This window comes from Sinocyclocheilus grahami, unplaced genomic scaffold (assembly GCF_001515645.1).
Source record: "Sinocyclocheilus grahami isolate Dianchi unplaced genomic scaffold, SAMN03320097.WGS_v1.1 scaffold301.1, whole genome shotgun sequence".
Classification (NCBI taxonomy): Eukaryota; Metazoa; Chordata; class Actinopteri; order Cypriniformes; family Cyprinidae; genus Sinocyclocheilus; species Sinocyclocheilus grahami.
The window spans coordinates 765,113-792,395 of record NW_015505480.1 but is presented as its reverse complement, the minus strand read 5'-3'; the positions used below and the strand labels follow the sequence as shown (position 1 = coordinate 792,395).

The following is a 27,283-nucleotide window of genomic DNA, read 5'->3' as shown; positions in this document are numbered from 1 at the left end:
ATTTAAAAATATTTTTAAATCTCATATATATATATATATATATATATATATATATATATATATATATATATATGTATGTGTGTAATCATTTCCTATGCTATTTATACAAAGCCCTCTCTTTGCATAAATAGGTTTTGTTTTGTGTTGTTAGATGATAGGATGTTCCTCCCTTGTTTTGTGTTGACCTTTTAACCCTTTCTGCTTACTGTATCAGTGGTAAGCCGTCTGCTCTAATATCCGGAATTATGGGATTCAAGGGGCCATGACAAATGAGGTCACAGCAGTAGAGAAAAAAATATAAAATTGACCTTTGATCCAGTGAGCACCACACAGATGCTGGCAGGCGAAGACACACATTTAGGATGTGACCTCAGAAAGCAGTAATCCAAGAAAAAAATTGTTATTGATATAGCAGAGCATTGTTTTGTCATTGTGGTTGGTGCAGCCCACTTGCTTGATACCACACTTACAGGATGTGTCCTCTGGTTGTGCATCACACCTGAATGAGTTGCACCAGAATGGGCATTGTTCATTGTGAGTGTGTTTATGTGTGTGTGTGCACTAATGCATGTTTCTGCGGTGATAAGCCCTGAGAAGCTGTGGATAGAGAGACAGATCTAGGTCAGTGTCAGTCCACTGGTCTGAAGGAGTTTTAAAAATTATATAAGATGCCCATATTTCCTAAGGCCCGTATTTTGTTCGTTATGGCTCATATAGTGTCATATTTCTCATTTGCAGGTGGCACTAGTTGTCTGTGAATTAAAAATTCAAAGTACTTAACTTTGCAAATGATATACACAAAGATGATTTGATGAATAATATTTATATTTATGTTCCCATATTACTTATTTTGATTATTATAAGGGCATTTTCGGTCCAAGCAAAGGTGTTTGACACTAAATATGAGCCTTCAAGACACCAGGCTTCCTAGAATAATGTTGCAGTACAGTGCTGAAAATGTTCATTATAGAGAGTAAGACATGTTACAGAAAGCCTTGGAGTAGTGTATTTGTTGCCCACCCAGGCTTTGAAAATGATTCCTTCCCTTAGGTCTTAAATTAGCTTTGGGCCTTGTGAGGGTCATGTGGATTGGATGTGTGTTTGCGTGTGTATGCGCGCGTGTGCATGTGTGTGTGTGTGTTTGTTATGTGTATGGAAGCTGGGTGTCACCATGGTACTTGGCACCGGTTTAGTGAGCTGGGTGCTAGTAATGTTAAGTCTTCATGTCTGCAGTCTTAGTAGTGGTTATTTTCTAATACAAAATTATTTAATCTGCTATTGCATGCATTAAAGCAATGTTAAAATATTTAATTAAGTTTTCTTGCATAAAATAGGCCTCATTCATAAATGAATTTTAGCTATTTCAAATTTGGTGAGTTACATTTTTGAAAGAAGTCTTGATCTTATTTGATCAAAAATACAGTAATAAGGCAATATTGTGAAATATTAAAATAATTTTTTTTCTATTTTTACATGTAATTTTTCCTGTGATGGCAAAGCCACATTTTCAGGAGTCATTACTCCAGTCTTCAGTATCACATGATCCTTCAGAAATCATTTTAATATGGTGATTTGGTGCTCAAGATTCATTTTTCTTTCTTCAGGTTTCTTTTAAGAAAATAGTTTTTTCACATGGCAATTTTTTCCCCCTTAACGGTATACTATGCCTAAAAAGCCAAAACATAGCCATCAGGATGTAGTGTGACCAAAACAGCTGTTTATTATAAGTCTTCTCTTCATTATTAACTATTTTATTGCCATTTTGTATGCACTGAAGATGAAAATGTGATTGCAGACTGATGAAAATGGGTTTGTCACCCTAAGGCAGCATTGTGCAATAGAGGGTTAAGCGAGCAGAAAAGAAAAGGATAAATAGACACTTTAATTATACTTCACCTTAGAGAAAGAATATGAGTGGAAAACAATCTGCAGACTGTGTTTTCTCCCCATTTAAGGAAGGGGGCTAACATGACAGCATGGAGTTCTGCAGCACAACAACCACATGATTGGGGAGGGGGACTTGTTTGTGGTAACTCCACTGAGGGGAGGGTGAAAGCCTTAGAAACCTCTCTCAACTCTAGGAATTGAGGAATGGTACTGCCCTAGAGGAATGACACCTATTTGGATGTGAAAAATGGCCTTGTTCCAAAAAAACAAGTCTTTGGATGGAATATGGAATGAAAGACATACACTCCCCCAAATACTCAGTACACAACATAACACCACACAGTTAGCACTTTGGCTTCTAAGATGGTGTGCGTATGTGACATTTTCTCTCCCCTGCTGGTTCGGTCTGGGAGTGTTATAAGCATTGTTAATGCTTTTATGAGAGTGCTGTTAATGCCACTTCTGTTGATCTGCACAAACACCTCATGAAATAAGTAGGATGAGGAAAGCAGTGCAGATGAAATACAGAATCTACTGTTGGCAGAATTATGAATGTGAAAGATGAGGACAAAGCAAGTGAGCACAATTTTTTAGAGTGTTGGATGTTATGCTGTGTACAAGGATCAGATTACAGCCCATCTGTTGTTGATTAATATGAATGAATGCATGTAAAGCTGTGCAAATGGATTTGTTTTGGGTTTCAAACTTTTACATGTTATAGTTAGTTTTGGAATGACATAGCAGATCAAGCCCCAGTGGTCAGGGAGGAGACCTGTTTTTTTAGATTACGTCAAATGTGTGCAGCAGTGTTGACTTTTACTCAAAATGGCATTGAAATCATGTCATGAATGTTATATAAAAGCTGTGTTTGGCAACTGGACACTGTGACAATACTGTGGTGATTTGGTGAGTTACCACAAAACCAAGTTTTTCCCATAGTGTAAAATTACGAACACCAGAGGGTGCCATTACCTCATAATAAAACCACTTACTAACTTGACTGCCTTAAGCTTGATACAGTGGAAATTTCCACCGCTTTTGACCTAAATGCTTGCAGAATTGTTTTATTTCTTTATTCTTGAACAAATAGGATTAGATTGCTAAATGAATGTCTACAATACCATTATATCCAAATAGCAGTTGCTCAGCTGGCAGACCCATTACATGCAGGAAAATTACATCACAACAATGTTGATCGGCATGACCTACACTAACAACTATACTGAACTGTGATGTCAAAGGCGAGAAAAAAATATCAACTTAATGCTTTTAAGATCCCTCCAAACAAGGATTGGCCATTGGTAAAACATCTACTGAATTATAATTTACTATGCTTGCAGATGCAATTTATTTTGAATACACAGCTAATTTTGAATTGCTGGATGATTTAGTTACAACATCTATCAGCAAGGTCTGTGCTATCATGTATGTGTATGTAACATGTATTTCAGTGTGTCATAAGTATAGTATAAGTATAGAAGATTGAAATGCTGTTAATGTTAATTATATGGAGCTCATAGATATTTGTGTGTGTGTGTGTGTGTGTGTGTTTATACTCTATAAAGGGCTTAATGAGAGCTTTCGCAACTGTTCATGTGTTTGGAAGAGAAAACCAATGTTTAACATTTTCATCAAGCACATCGTGGACAGGTTCTGGACACTTTTTTATTGTTGTGAGAAGTACTTTACCATGATAGCCATCTATCCATAAAACCACAAATGAAGCATTTCCTATGTTCTGTGAAGTGCATGTTAAACCCTGTAATTTAGTTTTTATAGATGTAAGCACCTCTTAAATCTCAATGCTTCTCAATGAATCTTTCACATTTAAAGTGTTCTTTGTGTTTCTATGAGAGAAACTGATTCAGTTTATTGACATAAACATCTACTTTTATTCTTCAGACATAAATCCTTTTTGGTGTAACCTTGAAGTTGGAGACTGACATTTTGATATATCACACTTGTGTTAGATGATCACAAACCTGATGAAACAAACCACCTTGAGAAGTTTCCATCTTCGATTATGGCCACATCCGGGGCACCAGAAGTAGGGGGGATAAGTTGATTTTAGATGCTGTATTTTTGCAAATAAAAAGATGCAACGTGAGCCACAGCCACATGTGCCACAGAACCCACGTGTAACCAGACCCAAAGAGGAAGTGGTATTCTTTTTTTGTGTGTGTGTTGTTATAGAGCATAAGAATGTCATAGGTAGAAAAAAAAAATCCCGGAAATTCGAGGGATGTGAAATAGAGAACAGAAATAGACTGAGTTGTCAGGTGAAGTAGAAGAAGAAATCTGTTTGGAGATTGGATGGTCTGGTGACTGTGCGGGATACTTTGAGTCAAAACCTAAAAATATTAAAACTGACCATTAACCTTTATTGTATCACACTATCCATGTGCATTCTCTCCATAGCATCACTTTTTGTTATTCTAAAGCAACATCTCTGTTTTGATCCCAGTATTTGAGCATTATGGAAGCCATTTTCTACAGAAAAAGACAATGGCAGGTGTAGGATGGAAAATCCTCTTCATTGTAATAAAGCCCCCCTATATGTGCGTCATTTTCCACTGGGTTGGCAGAAACGCCATTGTGAAGCCACATTTTGCTGTAACACTATGTTCTAAAGTTTGACAGAAGCTTTTTACAGATTACATTTCAGTGTTTACATGTGCATTGGGATTGGTATGAATCTCCAGTTAATGCAACAGTGGAACAGGCCTTGCATGCTTATAGAGTCAATTCACGTCATTCATCCTTGCAAGTAGCATCTTCTTCTTTGTTGTGATTTGATACAGGTCTCACTGTTTAAGCATCTCAGCAGGTCTTCTGATGGAACCTGTGGAAAGCTTGGAAAGCTTTCTTTGATGGTTATATCACTCTTAGCCTTTTGCTGGTACAAAGTGTACATAAATTGGAACCCAAACAGCTTGGCATGTCTGCAAGCAACAGATCACTGTGATGTCTGAGGCAGTGAGAAGTTGAAAAATGAAGTCAACAAAGAAAGACAAACTCATTCATAAGTAAACTTTGAGAGGTGGAATGTTTAGAAGTTGAATAAAAGGAGTGAGAGATGAGTCACATCTAGAGAGAGATAGGGAGAGTGAGGAGTGAAAGGAAGAACAGAAAACAGGGCTATCAATTTCGTAAGCTGAATGTTAGTCATGTTTATGTCTCCCTCTAGACCCTTGGCATTTTCCGCCTCTCTGATCAAATACACATAGTGCTGTTACTTTGGTACGAAGCTCATACTTAAAAATGTAATGATACCAATCTTTCTGTTATGTCTGTTGCAACTAAATTAATCTTCTGTGGTATAAATAACAAGATTAAAAATACTTTTAGACTCAATTTAGATTATTTTTATGTAATTTAGAATTGTATTAATTAATATATTAATATTAATTAATATATATACATATTAAAGTAATGTTTTTTTGTAAATGAGGGTGGTACATTCTAGTTTAAATTTAAATATTTGTTTTACTTTTTTAATATTCATAATTTAATAAAGTAAGTTAATATTAATATTTATTCATTTAAATATTTATTTGATTTTTACTTTTTATATCTATATATTTTAAGAAGCACATTTAATTTGTCAATAATTTATATAATTATTTTATTTATTTTTTAATATGAATAATTTAATAACATAAATACTCAAACTCTGCTCCTGGAGGGCCACTGTCCAGCTCCTAAACAACTGCCTAGAAGTTTCTAGTAATCCTGAAGACCTTGATTAGTGATTCAAGTGTGTTTAATTAGGGTTGGAGCTAAACTCTGCAGGACACTGGCCCTCCAGGACCTGATTTTGACACCCCTGGTATAGACAGTGAATTTTTTTTGTATGTTCATGTTTTATTTTGACAAACGTTTGATTGTGGAAAGATCACAGAGCTTTTCCCAAGCTAATCAACATAATCAAAGTGTCACACTCTCATCTGTATTTCCTTATCTTCACAGCAACCTATCTGAGCCACAGAAGTAAACAACTGACAGGCCTGCACCAGTTCAAGCATACAAAAAAAACCTGATATGGCATTTTGAATGCTGTGCTTGGCGAGGTATGGCTTGATTGCTCTGCCAAGCGGATGGCTCTTAGGACAGGTTTGAATCAGTGACCCGCCTCTAACCCTGATTTAGCAACACGTGTGCCAGAGCTGGTGCTGAGTCATTCGATAACACGTTGCACACATTTAGGGAAGAGTATAACAAAACAATCGTGCAATATTCGTCTCTCTCACGAACGGCAGTCTGGTTTGCTTGTTAGTGTGTCTATGTCTGTGTGTGTGCTTGTATTGTTTTGTGTTTTTCAGGCAGACACAACCCCTTTGAAGACAGAAGTCCTGACATTATTATTGGTATGTCTGGATATGCTTGTATTTTTAGTTGAGGTTTCCACAGCAGTGTCACCTGCCGCCGTCTTCTCTGTCTGGACGTGGGCAGTGTGGTCAGTTGTCTGACAGTCTTAAGATATTCATGTGACATTATTTTTTTATACAGTATTTATTTAACAACTGAAGGTTATCAAACCCAAAGCCACACAGTGGGCCTAATGTGGATTGTTTTTAGTTAGTAGCTGTTGCTAAAAGATATTGCAATGTTATTTTTATTTCAAAAAGGAATCTTTTTTCCACACATTTTTTCCAGTTATTTGAGAAAACACATAAACTAGCTCTTTATATAAATCAGTGTAAAGCCACAAGAGCCTGCTAGAGCCACAGCTATGGATTGTGTCATGCAATGGCCCTAGTTGAATATGTTGCAGTATGATATGCAGCCAAGACTGTTAGCTTGCTTCTGACGGTCATAGACTACATAACTTGATCATAACCTTATGTGAACTCATTGGATCATGTGTGTGGGTCAATTTTAGATGCACATGTTATAATGTTCTTGTTTTAGAGCTTGAACTAGAATGATCTTGATGCCTAGAATGACCTTACAACAAATACACAAGCTTTGTGACATGGTTTAAATTGTGACGTCAAAACTATTGTAAAACTAAATATTAATTAAACACTAATTGTTTTCCCCCTTTATTGAAATAAAACCATTTGGTTTACAAATATTTGTAGGTTTGAATTTGAAGTTACATAAGTAACTATTTAAAAACTTCTCACAGTTAGTCCCACCATCAAAGCCAGCTTGTGTTGTTCTCTGGTGTATGGATATGTAGTTAAAAAAAATTTGAATTATGTTCTGTATCCATACACTACTGTTCAAATGTTTGGAGTCAGTAAGATTTTTATTTTTTATTTGTTGGGGAAGAAATTAACAAAGGATGCATTAAATTGATCAAAAGTGACAGTAAAGACATTATAATGTTACAAAAGATTAATTAAAATAGAAAACTTAACTTTAACTGTAATATTTCACAGTATTACGGTTTTTCATCAAATAATCACAGTGATGGTTAGCAATATTATTACAATAGACAATACATTTAATAAAAAACATTATAAAATTATTACAGTTTAAATTAAAATTTAGACCAATGGATTTCTATAAAAAAAAGTTGATTTTATTAATGTTTTATTTCCAACTTTTTTCCATTTAGCTGCTGAATACGTAATTGTGATCAAGATTTCAAAAGCAGCATTCTCTGATCAAATATATTTATATAATGACTGCTAAACTGAAAAACTGACTGTTGTCCCTGGCAACCCATCTCTTATAGTGGGGAAAATATTTATTTGATCCCCTGCTGATTTTGTAAGTTTGCCCACTTACAAAGAAATTAAGGGCCTTTAATTGTTATGGTAGGTTTACAAGCAAAACATGTACTTGGTGCAGAAACCCTTGTTGGCAAGCACAGAGGTAAGGCGTTTTTTGTAGTTGGTCACCAGGTTTGCACACATCTCAGGAGAGATTTTGATCCACTCCTCTTTACAGATCCTCTAAATCCTTAAGGTTTCTTGGCTGTCGTTTGGCAACTCAAAGTTGCAGCTCCCTCCACAGATTTTCTCTAGGATTGAGGTCTGGAGACTGGCTAGGCCACTCCATGACCTTAATGTGCTTCTTCTTGAGCCACTCCTTTGTTGCCTTGGCGGTATGTTTCAGGTCATTGTCGTGCTGGAAGACCCATCCATGACCCATCTTCAGTTTTCTGGCTCATTTAGATGTTCTTTGGCAAACTTTAAATGGGCCTGTACATGTGCCTTCTTGAGCAGGGGGACCTTGCGGGCGCTGCAGGATTTCAGTCCATTGCGGCGTAGTGTATTACCAATGTTTTGCTTGGTGACTGTGGTCCCAATGGCCTTAAGATTATTAACAAGCTCCTCCCGTGTAGTTCGGGGCTGATCCGTCACCTTTCTCATGATCATCCTTACCCCATGAGGCAAGATCTTGCACGGAGCTCCAGTCCAGACCAAGGCAGATTGATGGTTGTTTTGTATTTCTTCCATTTCCGAATAATCACACCAACAGTTGTCTCCTTCTCAACAAGCTTCTTGCTGATGGTCTTGTAGCCCATTCAAGCCTTGTGCAGATCTACAATCCTGTCTCTGACATCCTTTGACAGCTCTTTGTTCTTGCCCATGGTGGTGGGAGAGGTTGGAATGGAAGATACAGATTGTGTGGACAGGTGTCTTATACATCTAACAAGCTGACATTAGGAGTAACTTCTTAAAGTGGCAGGACTAATCTGTGTGCCACATGGGCACATAACCAATCTGTGGCAGCCAGAATTCTTGCTGGTTGGTAGGGGATCAAATACTTATTTCACTCACTGAAATGCAAATACATTTCTAACCTTTGTGTTTTTTCTGGATTATTTGGTTGATATTCTGTCTCTATCTGTTAAAATAAACCTTTAAAAGTTACTGTTAAAATTAGCTCAGAGTGTGTGTGTTTTGACTCCATCAGTAGAGCTAATGGCCAGGTGTTATTGTTTCTGTTCAGTACAGATAGTGCTTTCAGTTGGAGTTATGGGCCAGCCCAACTCCCCAACCAGCTTACTTAATAACTGTCATCAGTATGTGTAAGTGGGGGCGGTGGGGTTCTGAATACCTTCCAATATGGGAGTCTATTTATGCCAGATTCTGACCTCTGCTTCATTAGAATAATAAATCAGTAGAGGGAGAGGGGGAGAATGATAAAGAGAGAGGGAGATGATAAAAGAAAGAGAAGGGGTACAGTGATAAACGAGTAGCAATGTCAGTCATAGACACTGGCTCCACCCCCACTGCTTTGTTATTGGTTGAGATGCACAGCATGAGCGCACCGTGATTGGCTGAGAGGATACACACCTCCAGAATCCTAGAATGTGTTTGTGTCCTGTGTAAAAAAGAACATTGCTAACTGAAAAAAAGAGAGAGTGAGACAGAAGCATGTAGAAGATGGAAAGGGGGCTTGAAAAAGGTGGTGTGAACCATATGGTTGGATATGTCCCAGAAATTTCTAGGAAAATGGAGAACTGTTTGTTTTCGGTGATGCCTGGGAGACAAAAGGAGTTGACCCACATTAAACCGCTGATTCTCCTGCATCCTTAGCTACCCCCCTTTATTGCCCCTGTTTAGGCATTCCTGGAATCATATCCCAAGTAGCTCCCATCTGCCAAAAAAAAAAGTTTTTCTGCACTTAAAAACCACAATACTAACAAAACATGCCTTCATGGTCATCTACTTTTGATTGAGGTATTTCATCATGAGGGAGTCAGACTTTTTGAGAGAAGTTCTATTTCAGTGTCATTCTTGTTTTTCTTTCAGTTGGATGTCAATTTACCTAACTTGATTAGCTAATGCATTCAATTTAATAAAGCCAATTGACCGTTCTAGTAAACAGAGATGTTGACTGTAGAAAATATGCAGATTTTAATGCATTAACAACAGAAAACTATCTGCAGTGGAAGGCACGGGACCCTTCATTGTGAATGAATCAAGACAAGCATACTTGTAGGTGTCTGTAACAGTGGGCTGTGCGCGTGTCTTTTTTTGAAAATTGTGTTGTTTTTGAAGGCTTGATCTATTGCTGTGTTTGTGACACATGCCTTGCACTCTGTATTTGCATGGCTGCCATATTTTTGACTGATAAACATGACAAACAAGGATTACAAAGAGTGTTACTAAAGAAATACATGCTCAAAACAACCCAAGTATGACGTAATTCCAGTTCACTGAGATACATAATTGCGCTGAGTGGTATTTGGAGGGATGCATGATATTACAATTCAGGCTGATAAGACAAAAAATTTTTGTTTATGTTCTGACCAATAATCAATAAATGGTCTAAATTAAACATTATCTAGATATTGATAAATGTAGAGAAAATTAGCTGTAATATTGACTAATATGATACCAATATATCATGCATCCCTATATGTTTGTTAAATTATTATGCTGTAATGCTATAAGAAGGTATATTTAATTGCTATCATTGTCTTTTAGCATGTTAGCAGGAGAGTTGAACCAAGCAGAAGGCTCGAGCTGATATGCCACATTTATCGCAGACCATAGCCGAGTGTTTGGGATTGTTGTTATCTAACTGATAGGCCTAATCTTAATCATTATGTGCTAATAGGAACAAATAAAGAGGCCAGTCTGATCATGGGACAACAAATTATGTGACAAAGCTAAATAGAGTTTTATATGCAATAACGGTAGCAAAACCCAAAAGAGGAACATTGTTTCACATTTCAAGCTGAGCGAGAGTCTGTGGCTTGTGAGGGCACATTTTGTACTGTCTGTTTATCTTTGTGTGGTCAGCTGCTAGTTGTTTGGACATGCAATATGACGGTCTAGATTCACCTGCCACCTGTCAGCACACATTTCACTGAAGACATTTATTGGCTAGCAGTGTTTGGGAAGCTGCTTTGAAACTTCCCAAGTTACTCATAATTAAGAGCATTTAAACTGCAAGTGAAATGTTTTACACAATCTATTAACATAAAGTAGCTAATTGAAATATACTGTATGAATTAGTATATATATATATATATATATATATATATATATGTGACTTCTTCACATTTTTTAAATGCTGGGCCCTATCATACACCCGGCGCAATGCGGCGCCAGGTACGACGCAAGTGTTTTTTGCTAGTTTCGGCTAGTTTCGGCCCGACGCAGTTATCATTTTTACGTCCTGCGATACATTGTTTAAATAGTAAATGCATTTGTACCCATTTGTGCGCCCATGGGCATGCTGGTCTAAAAACGAGGTGTGTTCAGGCGCATTGTTGGCGCGTTGCTATTGTGAGGCAACTGAAACAGACTGCACCATTGACCAACTAAAACCTGGTCTAAAGTCAATGGCGCAGTATTTTTTTGTTATTTAAACAGCACGTTAGTAATATGCGCCTAGGCAGGTCTACAACGCGCATACACTCTGCTTATTACACACACAAGGGACACGCAGCAGCACACATTCATGCCAAATATGAAAAATTTGAGGATTACAATGTAAAAGATTACTATTGTGTAGGCTACATAAATATAAAAATGCTTGCATGTCATAATGAATAGTCATTGCATGTACCAGAATTAGGCTACCTATTTGCTCGCGCACAAACAGATCCGTCTCCTCTCTGGAGACCCCTTCTGTCTTTGCGCTTACAAATTCCGCCATGTAAATAGTGAATCCGCCATGGCGCAAGCGCAACTGGCTCTTAAAGGGAATGGGAGATGAGACTCTGATTGGTTTATTGCACGTTATGCCCAAAACACACCCATTACTCATTAAGAGAATAGGGACAACCCTTTTAGACCATGCACCGGGCGCGCAGACCGTTTTTCCCGTCATTAAACTAGCAAAAGAGAAGTCGGGAAAAAAACTATGGAAAAGCAGCGCAGTGTAATGTAAAATTGCATTCTGCGTGAACGGCCCCTTACACTGCATTAAAAGAGTGCAAACAATATCATCTTGTTGCAAAACTCATATGAACATTCCCTGATGTGTAAGGCAAGTAGAAGTAAAGTTCAGAACAGGGTCAAGGACAGGTGTTAGTTACCCTTGAGTTATGAAATGAATCAGTGGCAATTTCTCCCCCCACCCCCATTGATCTACCCCTATCTTGGCTTGTTTACCATCTCAGGATGAAGCTGAAGGATTTGAGCTGAGGGGAGTTGGTCTGCCTGTGTTGTGTGACACAATAGAGAGAACAGGGAGAGGGGGCTCACATTGTGAATGAGGTAGTGGAAATGTGTGTAAGCATGAATCTGATCTCAAATGCCTGTTGCAACACAATAGCCCCACCATCTAGCTTTTAAAAGGGTAACTAAATGACAGGACGGACAGTGTCACAAACTTTTTGTCATAAAATGCCTCCCAATAGTTAAATACAGTGCACAAAGTTTTACAAGTACATAATTCTGCTATTGCATAAAATGATGTTTTAGGAACTTGACATACAGTACATTTACTCTTTTGCACCTATAGCTTCTAATGTTAGCAGACATTATAACTCTGTTGACACACACAAAGCTCCTCACATTCCCCTACTCGTGTCAGTATGTGTTCTATGCGTGTTATCTCTGAATCCCCTCACCCCACCCCTCACATGTTTGTGTAGCAACTCAGTGCTCATTCTCATATTTAAGTCAATCTGTTAAGTAGCTGTGGAGACAAACAGCTCTAGTTTAGCTACTCGAGAGAGAGAGAGAGAGAGAGAGAGAGAGAGAGAGAGAGCAAGTGAAGGAATACTGTTTTGAGAAATGCCTAAGACTGTGATTAGACCTCATTAGGTCTAAAAGGCCTCTGTGTTGATATGTGAATGTTTGTGTGAGCACTCGCTTCCCTTCCCCCCTTAAACTCAATTCTGTACTGTTTTTTAGGCCTACCTGTAAGTAGACATGTTTAGACATGTTTTGATCACAGTTGTTTTTTGGGTTGTTACATTTTTTGTTATTTTTCTTCATGTTTGATCTAATTTTAGCAGACATCGAAAATACACTACCTTTTTAAAGGGTTAGTTCACCCAAAAATGAAAATTAGCCCATAAATTACTCACCCTCAAGTCATCCTAGGTGCATATGACTTTCTTCTTTCAGATGAATCCAGTCAGAGTTATATTAAAAATGGTCTTTGATCTTTCTAGCTGTTTAATGCCACTCAGCGGGTGTTGCATGCATCCGTCCAAAAGCAGTTAAAGGGGTCATATTATGCGATTTCAAGTTGTCCTTTCTCTTTGGAGTGTTACAAGCTCTTGGTGCATAAAGAAGATCTGTGAAGTTGCAAAGACTAAAGTCTCAAATCCAAAGAGATATTCTTTATAAAAGTTAAGAGTCAACTACGCCTACCTAAAACGGCTCGTTCTAACACGCCCCCACATGTCTAATGTAGCTTGCGCTCACTGTTGTACACTGGAAGCAGTTCCGGGGGAATGATGTATGAGGTCAGCTTTGCGCATGCTCCGCTCAGAAGTGACGCACACGGAAGCGCAGGGGAGAGATCAAAACAAAACAATGATCACTAATTAGAAGAACAAAACGAGGATTTGTAAAGAAGAATGTCAGAGGATTTCGATATAAGCTAAGAGGAGACTGGTTTTCCTTTGCTAAAGTAAGGAAACTTTGCTTCCTTTGCTCCCGTTAACAAACGTTGGTTTTCAGGAGACTCACTGGCGCTTCCGCAGCGCTGACCTCATACCTCATCCGCCAGTGTGCTGTTCCAGTGTACAACAGTGAGCGCAAGCTGCATTAAAGTGATTATTACGTTTTGAATATGGATATTTTTCTTACAAAAATGCATCGATTCACTACAGAAGGCCTTTGTTCACCCCACGGAGCCGTGTGAGACACTTTTTTTTAATGGATGGGCGCATTTTATTTAACTGCTTTTGGACGGATGCATGCAACACCCGCTGAGTGCCATGAAACAGCTTGATAGATCAAAGACCATTTTTTATATAACTGACTGAATTCGTCTGAAAGAAGAAAGTCATATACAGCTGCTTATTATTTTTGGCGAAATTGTGATTTTTCAAGATTCTTTGATGAATAGTAAAGAAAGAATAGAATTTATTTGAAATAGCAATCTTTTTTAACAGTGTAAATGTCTTAACTGTGTTTTTCATCAAATTAATCGATCCTTGCTGAGTATTAATAAAAAAAGAGGAAACCATGGCCATATTAATTATGAACATTGATAAGGACTATCTTTAGAGATGACAGACATTTTATAATCTATAAAGCATGATTTATGCATGTTATACACACACACACACACACACACACACACATACATATATATATATATATATATATATAAATAAAATACATTTTTGTGTTTTTTTTTTTTATAGACACTATATTTTTAGAATAGAATTTATTTGAAATAGCAATCTTTTTTAACAGTGTAAATGTCTTAACTGTGTTTTTCATCAAATTAATCGATCCTTGCTGAGTATTAATAAAAAAAGAGGAAACCATGGCCATATTAATTATGAACATTGATAAGGACTATCTTTAGAGATGACAGACATTTTATAATCTATAAAGCATGATTTATGCATGTTATACACACACACACACACACACACACACACACACACACACACACATACATACATATATATATATATATATTTAAATATAATACATTTTTGTGAATTTTTTATTAATAGAAACACTATTATTTTATTTTTTTTTGGTCTGTTTTAGACTTTGTTTGATTGTGATTTATAACCTAAATTGGAAAATCTTTTATTTTACTTTCAGTATTTGTGCCTATACTCAATAGGCCCCAAAACATCTTCAGTCAAAACAAGTCAAGACTCATAAAAACTTCTACATTTACTGAAGTAATACTTCAGATACTTCAGACATATGCAAGATGCCCATGTTGTATTAGATGACAATAATTTAATACAATACAATCTTTACAGACAGAGCTGATCTATGAAGACAATGAGCTAATTATTAATCAACTAATACTTTGGATAAAACAAATATTCACACTGTATTAAAACATTTCTTTGTCAGTTAGTAATATTGTGAATTTTGAAGTTTGACCTATGACCTCTCACACATATACATGCAGTGATTTAAGTTCTTGGACATGCTGTTTGTTTCTGTGTGTGTGTGTGTGTGTGTGTGTGTGTGGATGGGTGGTATGTGTGCAGGTTTTGCTCCACTGGTGTAGAAGAGGCGCTGTGTTTCAGGGATTCTTCTTTAGGTAGAACAGCATGTTCCGTTTTTTTTATTTTTATATAAAACAGGAAGTTTGTGTACTTAAGTGTCTAAGAGTGTTAGGGGTGTCTGGATCGTTTGTTCTTTTGTCTAAGATGCATGATGCATGAATAAACTGTTCGTAACTTTTTCAGTAGTTTCTGGGTTGGTTTGATGTGTTTCAACATTTTCCTATACATTTGTGTTTTTTCATCCTTAGAACAAATGAATTTTATTCACATACTTATTTTGAGTTTTTCTTATGGCTCAGCATATATCAAACATCTAGCAAATATCATGTCACTGTGGTTGTCTATAGTTTTATGTTTTAGGTGAGATAATGGTAGAGCTGTTAACAGAGATGAGAGATGTTAACAGTCAGTGGGCTTAATGTAACTGCGTCCTGAAGAAACAAGCAAGAAGTCTTTAAGCCTGAACAGGAAGTGCAGAAAAGTGTGATGGCTCTCACAGGATGTCATGCTGCGAATCAGAGGTTGTCTTTACCTTGGGGGAAATTCCCTGTACCCTGATATATTCACACAGACACACACCATATTTAGGGCAATTAGAGTCAAATGTAACATGGGAGATAACAGATAGATAGAACAAAATATGCACACACACACACTGTTAAAACCACACACAAGCTCACATGCACAATTTTCTCACGCTTTTAAAGGTAGTATCCCTAGTATCTAATGCTGCATTAGATATACCACTTACCAAACAACACGTGTCATGCAGTTAAACCATCTGTGGCCTAACTGATATCAACCTTGTGGCACACAAATTGATACATAACAGTGAATCTAAAGCAGATGGCAAAGTAAGTTACTGTATTTTTTGTCACAGTATGACAACAAAAGTCATTATCTTAGTAAATAAGTCAATTTTGACATCCGTCAGAGATGTTATCTATTCTTCATGATGTACACAGGTGGTCCAAAAATTACTCATTTAGGTTTTGTAACTAAATATGATGTTAAATTTAACAATTTCCAATGTTAACAATGTCCAAACCTGTATGAGTTTCTTTCTTATGTTGAAAATAAAAGAAGATATTTTGAAGAATGCTGGTAATCAAACAGTTGATGCTCCCCATTGACTTCCATAGTATTTCTTTCGGTAACACTTTACTTGAAGGGGTGTGCGTAAGACTGACATGACACCTTCATAATCATGACATGACACATGTCATGAATATGAAGGAGGTTTTATGCATGTTTATGACAACTGTCATTAAGTGTCATTCGCTCAGTTATGTCATTTTTAATGCAAATATGATATTATTTGACCTAACCCTAAACTAACCCTACCCTTACCCCTAACCATAGCCCATAACAAAGACATCTCAAACAATGTCATCTTTGCATAAAAAATTACATAACTGAGTGAATGACACTTAATGACAGGTGTCATAAACATGCATAAAAAAACCCTTCATATTCATGACATGTGTCACGTCATGATTATGAAGGTGTCATGTCAGTCTTATGCACACCCCTTCAAGTAAAGTGTAACCTTTCTTTCTATACTGTGGAAGTCAATGGAGACCAACAACTGTTTGGCCCTTCAAAATTCTTCAAAATATCTTCTTTTGTGTTCAACATAAGAAACTAAAATACTACTTTTAAAAACAACAACAAAAAAACATCTTACTGACCAGAAACTTTTGAATTGTAGTGTAAATGTATTAGTATTGACTGAATTTCCAGTATCTTCTATTCAATTTTAAACGTAGTTTTGCTTTTTATCAATGTACAACAGTATATCAGCCACCTCTATTTATACAGATAGGCAGTGACAGAGGGATCATTGTTACTAAGGGTAGCTGGCTCTGGTCTTTCCTGTCAAAAAACACAAATGCTGAGGTAGCAGAGATACAGGCTGAGAGCTGTGTGTGAATGTGTCATGCGAGGGAAAGAGTGAGTCTGTGAGAGAGAGGTCCGGCAGGATAAAGGGAAGAGATCATCCCATACCCTGTGCCCCCTAAACATCAGAGCTTCCTGCTCCCCAACACATACACATACACACACATTCTCACGCCCTTTGTTACATCACAGCTCTTAAAACAAAAACTTTCCATTCCACACTCATCTTTAATTTGCTGCTTTGGGAGCCATGGTCAGTCAAGGATATCATGAACTGTTCAGTACTATTGCGGTTTTGTGGCAGTGAGAAAGGCATAGACGTCTTCCCAGGTGCCCGAGTTATGACACTTTGCTGACAGTAACTTTTCGTCACTGTGCTCAATGTCCAGGTTGCACACCTGACCCTCACTCTTGCCCTTATGACATTGTGTCTGTCGGTGTGTGACGCCCACAGAGAGGTTATTTTTGTGCTCTGACATCAAAGTGTGACATTCTGCATCCTGCAGTTTGCAAGTGGTGGTTGTATTCCTGCAAGCTGATGAGTCTACCTTTAATTTCTGAAGTGCCCAGTTAGCAGCTCCTCATATATTTTATATTCAATGTGTCCTCCTTTTGCTCTAATCATAGCAGCACTTGAGCTACATTAACTCCACAAGTTTGTGTAAAACCTAATGATCATGTGATCTGGCATGATTTGAGAACATCCCAAAGAGTATCTTGTGCTTCAGTGGAAGCAAGAACATCTGACCATCTGTACAAAGGGTCAGTATTATTCATTAAAATATTTTTTTTAATATTTCAACATGTTTTCAGACTTTTTGAGCCCACTGTAGCTGCTAAGTGCATGTGTGTTTGTGCACACTTGTGTGTGCACGTGTTCTGTGGTATGTGCATCTGTGTGTGCGCTGCTGTTCCCTCATTGCTTGGTGTTTTATCTAATCTTGCCAAAGGGATCCTCTTGCATTTACTGTAATGTTGCACATAAAGGGCTTTTGTGTGAGAAACTCGCCGGCAGGAACTCACCACTATCAATTAGGTAGAGAACAGTGTTTTTCTGTTTTTAAGTCTGTCAGCATGATACTGAGAAAACAGGTCCTCATGAACTACAGTGGGCCATTTTTTAAATTGTTAAAAAGTGTGTGTGTGTTGGATTGGAGTTAGGTGCCAAGTCAAACCTTTGCTGGGATACGTTTTGGCATAGCTGATACTATGTTCATCTATCACTCTTACACGCTTACACGTACACAATCAACTGATGGCAATAACTGTTATACAAACTAAACACACCTGCTCTCAAACTAACTATTCTCTACCCCTTTACCCACTGCCTCCAACAGCTGTACTTTAATACTTCTGAAAACAGTGGTTTGTCCAAAGTAAACAGATACCTAAAGAAAGAATTTATCACTGTTCTCTCTCTCTCTCTCTCTCTCTCTCTCTCTCTCTCTCTCTCTCACACACACACACACACACACTTTTACCTAGATATCTAGACATACCACAGACTTCTATTGTTTATATAAAAGTTATTTAATATTAGTGTGTCAAACGATTAATCGCGATTAATCACATCCAAAATAAAAGTTTTTGTTTATATAATATATGTGTGTACTGTGTATATTTATTATGTACATATAAATACACACACATGGATGTATATATTTAAGAAAAATATGTTACATTTATATATTAAATATATTTATATATGATATAATTTATATGAATATAAATATATACACGTAAATACATGTAAATATTTTCAACATATATGTTGTTTGTGTGTGTGTTTATATATACATAATAAATATGCACAATACACACATATATTATGTAAACAAAAACTTTTATTTTGGATGCGATTAATCGTTTGACAGCACTATTTAAAGCTGCAGTCCGTAAATTTTGCCTCTTTGTCGCCATCTCTGTTTGAAAACCTGGAATTACTTGCGGAATTACCTTTTTGCGTGGGTTGTACTCTGGCATGGCTCCAGCGCGGATGAATCTAATGTTTTGAGGAGTATGTGTGGCAGTCAGTCACCGCAACGGTGTGAATCCTCTACTTAGTAATCACAGATTCTAGCCTATGTCTTGGAATATATGACCCAAATAAGAATTTTCACCGGATATTGTCATCTGAACAAGTTATTAACATGTCTGCCACGTTTGTTCTGACCAACTGAGGAAAAAAGCATTACAATAAATCGTTCTACCAATGGTGATTTAATCTACCGATCGATTAGCTCATATCACATCAAACCGTGCAAATAATTATTATTGTTATACTTTATTCTCAGATTATTAATGTTAACAACATCAGCATTGCATGACTATGAGTAGCCTATAGTGTGTGTGTAGATTTTAATTTCTGTACAGTCTAATCTATGCTCCCTTGCATAATCCCAGGCTATCTGTAACCAAAAGCCCATTTAAAACTGGAATATAATTTAATTTCATTCACATGTGTTTAATATAATCCTTTCTGGATTATAATCCGCCATCAAAATGATTTTTTGACATTTAATTATTCTAGCTGCTGTGAGAAAAGGCTAACGATCTGCCACCTGCAGCATCCTCACATGCAATAGCCTAGTAGCCGGGACAACTTCTTTGTTTACAGAAGTGAAGTAATGATGCAGCAGCATGCTCGAATTTCCCGCGAAAACCTACCCGTACCACTCAAATTAGAAAACATTATTATAAACTAACTGTTGTGAATTGGGCTAAAGTAAGGCGATAGTTTTGAACACTGGCTGGTTATGTACTTGCTCAAATATTGATTTTGGATCATTTTTAACAAAAAGAAGTTACGGACTGCAGCTTTAATGTTTAACTATAATTACCAAATGACCAAATGTACATTTGTCATTTAAGAGACACTTTTACTTTGCAAGATGTAGAGTCAAGAGCTGAAGGGTGCGGTGTATCCGCTCTTATCAAAATGGACGCCGGTCTTCCTGTCTGTCACAGTTTCAGATCCTGTAAAGGGGCAATGTGAGGTCACTGCCTTAGTTTTACAGTCATTATCCAAGTTTTTTCATAAATTATTCAAAAATACAGTACTGTTCAAAAGTTTGGGGTCAGTAAGATTTTATGTTTTTGAAAAGTCTTTGATGCTCACCAAGGCTGAACTTGTTTGACCAAAAATACAGTAAAAACATTAATATTGTGAAATATTATTACAATTTAAAATAGCAGCTTTCTATTTTAATTTATTTTAAAATGTAAATTATTTCCGTAATGGCAAAGATGAATTTTTAGCAGCCATTACTCCAGTCTTCAGTGTCGGACATTAATTGTTTCTCAAGTGGACACAAGTTATTTTCACCATTTACAGGGGGTAGTTGGTGATTTTAATACTGTCCGAATACAGGATGTTGGTGTTCCAATTATACACTTATTTTCACATAGCTATGAGAAACGTTATACATGGACGCGCTTGTGGTTGCCGTACTGTATTAAACCTCTAATCAGCTTTAAATAAAACCGTGTATTAAAAGCTAACAGAAGCAGTAGCATTTACAAATAACAGCGTATCTAAAAGTATGAGACAACAACAATCAAAAAACATACCATTAAGAGCTGTGCTTGCATAGGTTCTGCCATCTTCACTAATATCCTTTGCGTCTCAATCGGGCTCAAACTGATAAGCAATATAGACGACGCCATTGTTTACAATACAACCAGAGCACATGCCGCTGAGGTGAGGGGCGTGATGTTCAGACACGCACTAGAGGCGGTTTAGCGAATCACAACACACTGGACTAGCTAACCAATCTGAGTCCATCGTGTATTTCTGAGGGAGGGGCTTCATAAAAGTAGGAAATGATCAGCGTGTTTATGGGAGAAGGGATAGGGTGTAGAATAAAGGTAAATTATGTGAAAAATAAAGCATTTTTTTTAAAAACTAAGCATTAACATGTTAGACTGCACCCCATAAACACAATCAAGCCTAGAAAAAAAACAGTAAACCAACCCTTTAAAAACCTTTTGGAACTGTATTCCTCATTGTGCACCTTGTATCACTCCAACTCCAGTGTAACAGTAACATAATAAATAGCTTTACTGATACTTTTGATAGATTTAATGCATCTTTGCTAAAAGTATTAATTTCTTTCAAAAATAAAAATCTTACTGAATCCAAACTTCTGAACAATAGTGTAGCTGTTCTACTAATCTCTTTTGGTGTTTTTAACATATACAAACCGTTATTGCATTTTTGCTTAATTGCATGTCTGTAAATGACAATAAAGGAAATTAACTGAACTGAACAGGATTTTTAAAGATATCACATGTAGCATTTTTTTATTCCAAACATTAAAACCACAGATTACATGGATTATTTTATTACTGAAAGGGTCACCATACCAAGTAAACCACATCAAAGTACACAGTTGAAATGTAATTTTAAGGACGTAATCTGACTCCGCTGATGTAAGTGATTTGCACAATTCAAACCAAAGGCATGAAAACCCATCCACAGCTATAAAAATCAGTGACAGTCATGGCTTGCACGTCTTCTATTAACTTTTTAACTCCATATGGCAACACATATGTGGAACATTCCTTGCATAAACCACCAAAACATTAATCACATTAGGTCTCCACATTTTTGTGACAGGTGCTGTTACCGTTGAGACTGTCTCATCTTGGATATGATGGTGCATTATTTTTTCTCTACCATGGGAATAGATGATTTATTGCTTTGTGTGCTTTGTTAGTTGAAAATAGAGTGAGAAGGGGACAGGGCGTTCTGGGTTCCGCTCCAGTGGCCCTCCAGAACTCTAAAGGCTGCCCTCCAGCACTGTCACTACCGCAGTGATGTCATCATGGCAGCTGGTGCTACATGTTCTCTTTGTCTCCGGACTTCCTGCTGTGAGACGGCAAGCCCTCCTCTCCTCTTCTCTCCTCTCATTAACTTTCTTCCTTCCTTCTCCTCCTCTCTTTTTTAAATCAATTATTGATCATGTGTCAATTATTGGGTATTTTGGAAATGACAAATCTAATCTTACGTTTCGAGAAATGAGCAGGTCAGATGAGAAGCTTGAGAGTGCAGTCAGAGGGCGATGATGTCACTTGATCTCACTCTCACGGACTCTAGCCAGACCACAGCTGCTGAAGGTTCAAGCACATGTGTGTGAGAAAAAGTAAGACTGTAGCAGACGTGTCGGTTTCTGCGAGATCAAGGCCTTTGTTGGCGTGCATCTCTGCCATTCTCTCTCTGTCTTTCCTGTATTCCTGTAACATTAGGCAGTTAAATATTAAGATACTTTAGGGCAAGCTTTAAAAAGTAGCTGCTCAAAAACCTGCATCTTATTTTGTTAAAAATTACAGTGACAACAGAAATATTGTGAAATATTATTACAATTTAAAGTACCCATACGGAAATGTAATATTTGACATATAATGCTCTATATCAAGAGTGATATTGCCATGTATTTTTCTTTGAGGCAATAGCAAATAAAACTTAAGATTTAAGTTTGACATATACAAAATGTAAATAGTAAAATTTGTATATGTTAATAATATCCATATGATGATTTTATTTGGTATTATATGTATCAACCATATATGTCAACAATATATATTTCATTTATATATGCAACGTTTTTTAAAAACAACATATATGCAAATAAAATCTTTACGTTTATGTTTTTGTAGTACTTTTTTAAATACATTAAAAATAAAGGGTCTTAAATACATCTTTTACATTTACTTCTATAATATTAACATCTATTGATGGTTTTAGGGTGGATATAAATGTAAATAACATTTATGTCCAAAAATAAATCACACAAACACAAACATACATATTTATATGAACAAGATATATGTCCAGTTTGTAATAGGTTTCATATATCTATGTTTTTACTTCATATTACAGTATATTTCATATACAGAAAATTAATATATACATATATTGCATTTGCACATGGATAACTGTTTTCTGTTTTGATAAAATGTAAAAAATTGTTTATGGCAGTGTTGAATTTTCAGCAGCCATTAGTCTTCTATGTCACATGATCCTTTAGAAATCATTCTAATATGCAGATTTGTTGCTCAATTGGGTGTTTTTAGTATTCAGAAGAGTTGTTTTTAATATTGATACTTTTTTCAGATTTTTGATGAATGAATTTATAAATGTCTTTACTGTCACTTTTAATCAATTTAATGTAACCTTGACATAGTGTAAAATACTGTAAGCTAGGTAAACAATGCTCTTCACAGGTACAATTAAAGTGTTCAGTTGTGTGAATTTGACTAAAACGGTGTGTTTTTGTCCTTATTTATGTGTATGAGCAGTTCTGTCCTTTGTGAATCTGGCAATATCTGGTCCATGTTATCTGTTATCTGAGGTGATGTAGAAATTTAGTTTGAAGCTCCTAATTTAGATTGTTGTTGGGGTCATCAAGGTTGCTAAACTATCAAGGACATTAAAACTGTCATTCCAAATATGGCATTTCCACAGAAAAAAAAAACTTTTCAATAAATAAAACGCATTCAGGTGAAAGGTTGTTACATGCTTTTCCTGTCATTGCACAAACAAATACAAACTACTAGACTAGAGTCCCTGTGACAGCAAGTTATTGCAATCAGTCTGTGCTATTGAATCATCTCAGGTTTTAGACCCTGCTTTTTGTCAAAAGCCTTGATTTTTGCCTGTTAGAAGGAAAGTTAACAAGTCAAATAGAGCAATAAATGCAGAACAAGTTAGCGTGAGACCATAAGTATAAGTCAGACAGAGGGCCAAAAAAGAGAAAATTGATGTCCTTGTCCATCTCACTGTTTTTTCTTCTCTTTCTCTCTGTTTCCGTGGTAATGTGGTATTTACTTATAGATAATTAGGCCTTCATGAGGCCTTCATCATAGAGAAAGAAACATGGAGACAGAAAAGGGGGGGGGGGTCATGAAAGGGAGCAGGGCTCAACAATAAGGATTTTTTAATGGGCTAGTCTGATATGTACTTGCCTTGCAGAGGCCCCACAACAAAAAAAATTCTTATGATGGTTATTTAATTTGATTTAATTTCATAATTATTTTATCATCAATTTAGCAATAGCAGTCAGTGAATGTACCAACAAAGCATGTGACACTCGCAGTGGCTCCGGGCCATCAGACCATCCCCGTTTTTGAGCCCTGAGTAGGTACTCCAGCATACAAGTTACACTCCTCAATCGCCCCACTGTATTTGAGAGGCTTTCACAACTCTGTGTAGAACAGTTTGAAAAGAACTCCATAAGAAAGGCAGTGAAAACGGGGGAGAGGACCAGGACTTAGATAAATTACGCCCATCCTTATTTTGCTTCTTAAAACAACAGATTATTGCATTATGTTAATGGAAATCTAGTGACTTTCCTGAATTTGTTTTGAAAGGTCATCTGTCATCTGATGATCTATAAATGAACGTCCATGCTGGAATGTCAGAAAAGGACCAGAATTGATGCTGTGTGGATTTGTGCTGAAATGCACAGTTTATCTGCTGGTAATGTGATCAGTGTTTGTTTTCTGCAAGGGCACATCTCAACCCACCACAGTAGGCGCTACTGTATGTAAACACATGCACACACACACACACACAATACTGTAGAGAAGTTCAAAGACCCATAAAATCTAAATTGCCGTTTTAGCCCATGTCTATTTAGAAATATGCAACAGGTAGCCAAAAAAAAATCAATATTTTTGCCTACAGAATGGGAGAGTAAAAATATTTTTAAAACGTACACCGTTCAAACTAGGCTGCTTATGTTGAAGTGTTTGGGATGTGGCTTTTAATGATGAGACCTTTTTTGTAATCAGGCTCTCAAAAAGTATATAACAATTTGGATATAGATTTATCGGCCAACATATCGGTTATCGGCTTTCAAAAATAAAGAATAATCGGTTATCGGTATCGGCCAAAATTTTCATATCGGTGCATCCCTAATATATATATATAAAATTTGGCCAATTTTAAAAATCCATTTTCGGTCGAAATAAATCTACATTTTCAAATGTTTAAAAACTGTGTTTTTATGAATTTTAGGACTTTCCCCTTGAAGTGCGTTTATAATATGTTTTGACATTTGAAGGTTCAAACTAAATATATTTTCAGTTTAAAATAAATATTTCCTTAAGCTGTTCTGTTTACAACACATATTTAGCATGTATTAAAATACATATTTGGCCACAAAAATATCTATTTCTATGCCATATGTGTACAGTGTTAATTCTGTCGGCATCAAGATAACATGTTAACATTACAAAACACGCATGCTTATTTCTTTGACACAGAGTTAAGCAACACAGGATGACTGAACAATACTGTGAGTATACATTGCCTAATGCCTTCTACATGTCACATTCCAACTATTGTCCCATTGACAAAACAACAGAACAAGATCACACCTCAAGTGTGCAGAACCTCTGTAGGGTCAGGGTGAAAGGGTGAGAGGAAGAAGGTGAAAATTAATAGATAAGGAAAAGAAAGTGGCAAAAATATATTCTGCCTCGCCTTAAAATAAATATTTGTTTTCTCTCTCTCTCTCTCTCTCTCTCTCTCTCTCTCCACACACACACCACAGACCTCATGTTTTTTTTTCATCTGGTACAAAACATGTTTTTCAGCAGGAAACCTTTACAGACAGTGCATCCATTCATACTCTCACACCCATGTGTGTGTGTACATTTGTAAGCATTGCATAAGAAAAATAAAATGTTCTTTTATAACCTCTATGCATTGTTGCGTACAATAATAAATCTCATATCTAGAAAATTTTCAGGTAAATAATATTATATAATGTTGTTGCCCTATTGCAGAAAAAGAGTACCAGACAAGCCCCACTTTTCCAAACTAATCCAAGCTTTCACACTCTTTTAGGATTTAGGTTATCAGCAGGAAATTAAGTTGTTTTTCTTAAGTTGTTCTTTCCCTCTTTCTTTCCCAACCTTTCTTCAGTCGTTCTCTTTAGATGACTTTTCACCTAGTTTTCTTTTTAAGTTTTCTTCCTCTCACTGGAATTGCTGCGGCATGTTTTTGGTCAGAATGCTCGATTTAGAATTGTGGCTTTAATTTGAAGTACCCATGAGCCTTTGGGGTGTTAGCTATTGGGCAAATCATGTAGTCACAGGTGTTTGCTGTCTTAGTTGTCATTCGAATGGATAGCTGCACTTGTTTAAAGCATTATGCTAGTGGATCATTAAATACGCGTGTGGGTTTGTGTGTGTGTGTGTGTGTGTGTGTGTTTGTTCACTGACCATGGTTGTTGCTTATTGTGAAGAGAGGTTGTGGCCCTTGTAAAGGGGGGTTTTCATTGTGTGAGTATTTCCTCTGAGAATCAGAGGTGTTCCTCAGAGGTGTCCAATCTGGCCCGCAGGATGATTTAAACAATATTATAAAATAACAAATAAAACATAATTTTGAAAATTAAATAGTGTATTCGCTACAATATTTGACTTTGAATTTAAAGCGGAACAAATTGCTCATTTATTTACGTTTATATTACGCCTCGGGATTCGGGACACTGTTTTAAAGCGGCGCCAGATTCTCGAGCAGCACGAGGATAATATGATGACAGCTGCATTGTAACTGATGCTTGTGTGGCAATTTTCTGGTGATTTTAGACATGTCCAAAAGAAGAAATTTGACCTGGAAGGGTGGACAGGCTATTTAAGGAGAAATGGAAAGAAAGTAGGGGAGCGTGGGGCACAAAGAGGGGAGCGCGGGGAACAAAGTAACGCGGGGTAAGTTGTAACACATGTGGTTTAAATATTTCCTCACATGCTAGCATAACCAAATTTACAGCATTTACTAGTTACTATATCAACATTATATAGAGAAAAAAAGTGCACCAAAATTCAAAAATCTTTTGAAGATATCGCTGAACATTTATTTTACCATAGTAAAATTATATTTCTGGCTTAAGTAAATTTTTCATCTCAGTTTTTATTACTCATTTAAAATTAGACAAATCTGCTATTATTTTAATCTCCAGTCTGATATTTATCAGTTTAAATAATTTTTTAATGCTTCGCTAACTATCAGAAGACAGTAACCCGTTTTAAATTCCAGTTGCACAGATGGTGTATGTTGTAACACTGCGTTACAATGTGCCCTGCCGTGCTATTCTATGACATTAGCGATGTAATTCACACTATTTACTTTAATACATTTTAATGATAAACGATGAGAAACAGGTGAATAAAGACTGACAGTCAATGTTTAATGTTAAGAAATTATTATTTCAAGACATGTTAAGCATTTTGGCTCATTTATGTGGGCCGTCCCAAGCATGGTTGCAATGTGGTCATTGCCAAACTCCAAAATCAGATTACTTTTTAATTCTTAAAAAACGTCATTATTTTATTTGAAATAAATAATTATTTTATTTTATTAATATTTTAGTTTGTCTTGTATATTTTTTTCATTCGATCAGATAA

At 36.4% G+C, this 27,283-nt stretch overlaps 1 protein-coding gene and 1 long non-coding RNA gene across 2 annotated transcripts in view; both read left to right on the top strand.

Annotated features, from left to right (window-relative positions):
• sesn1 (sestrin 1) overlaps positions 1-27,283 on the top strand; it is a 52,826-nt gene that overhangs the window by 2,970 nt on the left and 22,573 nt on the right. The gene's annotated exons all lie outside the window — the stretch shown is intronic.
• On the top strand, positions 2,431-6,924 carry LOC107601207 (uncharacterized). The gene is made up of 3 exons (XR_001610900.1): positions 2,431-2,441; positions 4,160-4,166; positions 6,618-6,924. It is a non-coding gene; the product is annotated as an uncharacterized lncRNA (long non-coding RNA).